This window comes from Ovis aries, chromosome 5 (assembly GCF_016772045.2).
Source record: "Ovis aries strain OAR_USU_Benz2616 breed Rambouillet chromosome 5, ARS-UI_Ramb_v3.0, whole genome shotgun sequence".
In the NCBI taxonomy this organism is placed as follows: Eukaryota; Metazoa; Chordata; class Mammalia; order Artiodactyla; family Bovidae; genus Ovis; species Ovis aries.
Genome location: NC_056058.1, coordinates 10,883,845 through 10,889,844, shown reverse-complemented (window position 1 = coordinate 10,889,844; position 6,000 = coordinate 10,883,845).

Here is a 6,000-nt window from a genome sequence, read left to right as displayed (position 1 = left end):
CCATCTCTGAGTTCTGTGTGTTGAGTCTGGCCTGTCCTGTCTGGCCTGTCCTCTTTGCCCTTCTATTCGGACAGGGCCAGTGGGCTCCCTTTACTCCACACCACCTCCCACCCCAACCTGATGGGTGCAGAGAATATACATGGCCACCAGGGGACACTCTTGGCTCAGACTTGGGCCAAGCTGACCCAGGCAGGAGTTAGGGGACCACCCTGGCCCAGATGGACCCAGCCCTTGAGGGTGTACAGGGACAGGCTTCACCTCCTTCCCCTCCACCCCCAATCTTACCTGGTGACCAAGTCTCTCAAGCATGGAGATCGGGACCCAGCATTCCCACTGATAGCAGTCTGGACCAGGGGACAGGGCACCCAGTCAGGGGGTCAGATTGAGAAGAGATGTGTGCCTTGAGAAGGCATGAGTGCCTGTCAAGGCGTCCATGAGTGCATATGTGAGGGTGCGCTGTGTGTCTGGTGTGGGCGCACCCGACAGCGATCCCATGGCATGTGAGCCTGCGTGGTGGTTGTGTGGTCACGTGTTACTGAGACTGGCAGGGTCCTCATGTGATGTACGTGGATGGGGCTACATCTGTAACTCTGAGTATCATTCTGGCAGTGTGGGGTGCTATTCCCTGTCATACGGGTGTGTCTGGCTGGGACCATGATTGGCTCACTGGGAGTCTGTGTGTATATCTGCGGGTGTCACTGTGCCCATGAGGGTGTCTCGGAGCGTCTGGGGCAGTGTCCCTGACTTGGTCCCTGTGGCAATGATGTCTTGTCGGCTGGAGTGTGAAGACATGTAGAACGGAGGTGTGCCTTCTGAGAGGGTCTGACCAGGGAAGGCCTGTGGTCCAAAGGGGAGTGGAGAGGGGACCCAGGTGGGTGGGACCAGACTCGCTCACAGTATTTCCTTCATTCCTTCCCTACCTCTGACCCTCGTCCTCTCTGGATCTCTCTGTCTCTTCTCACCTCTTAGCATCTCTGACTTTGTCTACGTGCCCTGGTTGCCGGGCAGAACGTGCTCCATGGGTACCGGCGACTGGTCCTGTCTCCCACTCGAGCCCTTCATCTTCCGTCTCGATCTCCGGCTCTGCCTTCCTTTGCCCCTTCCCTCTGCCCTTCCTTATCTGTGCGTTTCTCTTGCAGGTTTCTCCCATCTCTTTCTCCATCTCTGTCTCTCCCTCGGCTTCTAAGTGACTTTCCCCATCTACAGCTCTGTCTGTCTCTCCCCATCTCTGTCTCTCCCAGTCTCTGCCGGCTCGAGTGGGTCCGGGTGGGTCCGGGACAGCCCGGCCCGGGCGCCGGGGCGAACAATGCCCCATTCACGCGGCCCGCCGGAGCCATGGCAACGCGCCCGCCCCGCCCTCCCTGCGCGCGGGCCGCTCGTGCCAAGAGGATGCCATGGTTACGTCAGGCGCGTGCCCGTACCGCGCTCTCGTGAAGGGGCCGGGCCAGCAGGGGGCGCCCGGAGGCAGCCTCTGCCTGGAGTCAGGAGGGGCCATCCTACTTTAAGGGGACTTCAGCCACTCAGTGCCTCAGTTTCCCCTTCTGTAAAACGTCAGGGTGGGCAGAGTGAGATCCTGTGTATCTGTGTGTGTGTTTTCATACCTATGTGTGATGGTGTCTGTGTAGTTTGGTTGCGATAGCAGTCTTGTGACAGTGTGCCCTTGTGTTTGCATGCCTGGAGTGTGTGTGTGTGTGTGTGTGTGTGTGTGTGGTGGGTGTCTGTGGGTTGGGTGTGAGTGTGTGCTTATGAATTCATGTGACAGTGTGTGTCCATGTCTGTATGCCTGGTGTGTGTGTGTATGGTGCAAGTGTCTGTGGTGTGGGCGTGATTATGTGTTTGTGCGCTCATGTGATAGTCTGTGTGCCTGTGTTTGTATGCCAAGTGTGTGTGTGTGTGCACGTGCACATGTGTGTGTGATGGTGGATGGCCCTGTTGTGGGGTGTGGTTGTGAGTTTGTGTGATGCTTGTTTGTGTGTCTAGGGGTCCAGCTTCACAAACTTATATGTGTTCACGTGTATAACTGGGTGTGGGTTCCAAGAACTGCTGGGGCTCGGCTGAGCCCCCCCTCACCTGAGGGCCTCCTGGCATGGAAGGGGGGGTGCCCAGCTGCCTGGGACCTCCGACTCCTCACAGGTTTCAGGAGAGCCCCAGCTGATGAATATTCATAAGGTGGGGAGCTGGCACCCACCGCCTACAGCTGCGTGTCCATTAGCCCCCCTGCTCCCAGGCTCCAACTGCAGTGGGTAGAGGAGAGTGGCTGTAAGAATACCTGTAAGCAATTCCAAAGTGAGTGGCCTGTACCTTCTGGTGACCTGCTCCATGACAATCAGGGTGTGTTGTCGAGTTATTGGAGTAACTGGCTGGGTTCAAACATTGCTCCGGGGGCAGCTGCGTGCCACACCCTGGGGCTGAAGTGATCAGATTGGCCTCCCCTCCTTGTGACCGAGCAGGGCAGTGACTCTGTGTGGCCACGTGGCTAGCACAGCTGCAGGGGCACCCACCGGGACCGAGTATGCAAGTGCGCCCCTGCTGGTCAATGTGATGCTGACACAGGGTGGGGGGCAGCGTGTCAGGGTCAGCGTGACGAGGTATGAGACGGTGTGGTTGAAGGCATGTGTGACCAGCATCACTGAGGCTGTGACGGTATTTCTGTGGGCGACAGCGCAGGCTGAGGGTGTGACAGGCAGTGTTGCTGGCTGAAGGTGTGGCAGTGCAGCTCTGTGTGTGGCTGAAGGTGTGACAGTGTGGCTGATGACGAGACAGTGGCGGCTGTGTGTGGCTGGGTGATGGAAGGTGTGACGGTGACACTGTGTGTGACAGTGAGTGTGTGATGACCTGAGGCAAGGGCCTATGGTGGCCCACCCCCACCCCTGGGCAGCACAGGGGGCCCTGCTACACTGCCACACACAGAGAGGTACGGGCACATCCTGTGGTGCCTCACCTTGGTGCCGCAGTAAGTGGCCCTGTGGCGTGGGACTGGCAGCTGCCTGGCCTGGGGACATATGTGGGCCTGAGACAGGGGACACTTGGAGATCCAGGGCCAGCTGGGGCCCTGCCTGGTTCCTCTGACTTCCCTCTGCAGGCTGGATTTGGGAAATGGCCTCTAAATGTGGAGGGGATGAGGGTGAAGTGGGCTTCTCCAGTCTGAAGGACTCCAGCCTGGGCCCTGGCGTGGCCCAGGGACTGGGTGGCTGGGTGGCCCCTGATGCCTGGCCAGGGACATGGTGTGGCTGGCCCCCCCCCACCCCAGTACCCACACCCTGGTCGGCTGGGCGGTGGCAGCATACAGAGGCCCCATTCAGGAGCCAGGGCCAGGTTTCCAGGACGGGTGGGGTGGGTCTCCAGCCGGCTGCAAATGAAATGTTTCCCCAGCTCTTTCCTTGCCTCCAGATGAGCGCTTGCCACCGGAAGCCCTGCCGCCTGCTTGTCCTCGCCCGGTAGGGGCTGCGCTGCTGGGGCACGTGTGAGTGTGTGTCTACGGGACCTTGTATGCCCTGAGCGTCTCCATGTGTGATCTGGGGGTGCCTGTGTATGTTTCTGAGTGTCAGTGTGTGATCTAACTAACTGTGTGATCAGGGCTGCTCTTGTGTATCTGTGTGTCCCTGTGTATGCCATCTGTATGTCTTTGTGTGACTTTGTGTATGCCACATCTATGGATGATTTTGAGAGCATCTGTGTATACTCAAAAGGTCTGTAAGACTGTGTGTCATTGTGTGACTTTGTGTGGCCTTGTGTGTATGCATAACTGGGCTCAGCAGGTGATGCTGGGAGTTCGCATAACCATGTCTGGTTGTGTCTCTGTGGGTCAGTGTATGTCTGCATCTCTAGGGAGGGTGGCGATGTGAGGGTGAGGGTCTTTGTGTGTGACTGGAGTGTTACTGGTGTCACTCTGTGGGATGGCTGTGGGGAGGTCTGTGTGGGGTTCTCTCTGGGGCTGTGTGTGTGCTTGTGTCTGTGGACTAACGGTGTGCGCCAGCATCTCTGGGTGATCCTGTGTCTGTGTGATTATGGCATTTATATAACCCCTCCTTCTGGAGGAGAGGGGTCGGTATCTTAGTGTGTCTAGGTATGTATGTGTCTTTGTGAGTTTGTGCCTGTGTGACTGTAGGAATCTGGTGTGTGTGTGTGTGTGTGTGTGTGTACCTGTGTGACATGGATGCAGGTGCCTGGCCAGAGGCACCTTGGCAGCGGGACCTGTGATTCTGCAGTCCCCAATAGGGGTTCCCAGCCCACAGAGAGGGCAGCGAACACAAGGCTGGGACCCCAGGCCTGGGCACAGACCATGCTCTCCAGGCTGGGCAGGGAAGACATAAGGCCCTCTTAAAGAGTGGGGATCCCCAGTCCTGACGGGAGGGCCTAGAGCACCCCTCCCCGACCCTGGCAGCATCTGCAGCCTGGCTCTTTACTGATCGTATTGCCAGATGTTCGTCATCCTCTCTGGAGGGCCTGTCCACCTGCCCACCGAGCCCAGCCATGCCTGAGCCCACCTTTGGTGGCCCAGGACCTGGCTGCCGGAGGAGGCTAGATGTTTCAGCCCCCAGCATCCTGGCCGGGGAGTGCCAAGGGCCTGGTGCCTGCTCCTCCCCCCTCCTCCTCTCCCCACACACCTGCATTGCAAGAACACACCTGCTGCCAGCTGCAGCCAGGTGGGCAGCCCCGGCAGGGAGGAATGTGGGGGATTCCAGCTGTGGCATTCCAGCTGTGCCCAGCCCCCTGGCAGCACCCTCCTCCCCTGTGATTTCTTGAAAGCCAGGTGTGGTCCTAAGACCTGGGCTTTGCAGGGGAGAGGGGTAGGGGGAAGGGAGGCTCCCCCACCACTGTGTCCTCTAGCCTCTCTGCAAAAATCCTCCCAGCTGACAGCTGTGGAGGGGGGAGCAGCGTGGATGTGTGTGTGCATGGAGGGGGGACGTGTTGTGTGTATGGGAGTAAGCATGTGGAGAGAATTCTGAGTGTGGATCTGTGCATGAATATGGGGACGAATGTTCTGTTTGTGTGAACATGTGTGAGTGTGAAAGGAAGAGTGTGTTTGTGTGTGCATGGGAAAGGTGTTGTGCTGTGACGGGGTGTGTGAATGGAAGGATGGCTGTTGTGTGTGTGTATGGATGTTGTGTGTGTGTATGGATGTTGTGTGTGTGTATGGATGTTGTGTGTGTATGCATGGCATACATGTATGAAGTGGATATGGGACGCTGGTTGCAGCAGATCCCAGATGTAGGACCAGGAGAGTGAGGAGGGAGTGGGCACAGCTTGCAGAACAGGGCTGGGAGGATGGGCTGCCAGGTAGGGAGAGGCCTGAGCCAAAGGTGCCTGAATTTCTGAGGGGTTAATGCTTCATGGCTATTTGCAGAGGGGCAAGGAGGGTCCCTGGTGGCTCAGACGGTAAAGAATCTGCTTGCAATGTGGGAGACCTGGGTTTGATGCCTGGGTAGGGAAGATACCCTGGAGAAGGGAAAGGCTACACACTCCAGTATCCTTGCCTGGAGAATCCTGTGGACAGAGGAGCCTGGCAGGCTACAGCCCATGGGGTGCCAAAGAGTCAGACATGACTGAGTGACTAACACTTTCGCACTACAAGGAGGCCCCCCTGGCTGTGGGGGGGTCTCCCCAAGCTTCGAGTTATATTAAAGATCCCAGACACTCCCAAACCCTTCAACCATTTCTTCCCCCACCCCCAAACCTTTCTCACCGCCCTCCACCAGCGCAGAGGCCCACACTGCTCTGGTGTCCCCTTCACTCAGGCCCCGGTAATTCCCCAAATCTATTCTCTGCTCCTCCCCTAAGTCATCTAAGTCCCACCTCAAACCCCTCCTGGACCTACAGATCCCTAGCTCCTTCTCCTAGCCAGTCCCAGCCTCTCTTGGGCCTCCTCAAAGGCCCCCAGACCCGTCCCGCCCCCACCATTTCCTGCTCTCCTCCCCTCCCCCGTTCCCCACCCCTTGGCCTATCCCCCACATCCTTTCCTGAGCCATCCAGGCCCCCGGCCCCCGTGATCCCCAAATC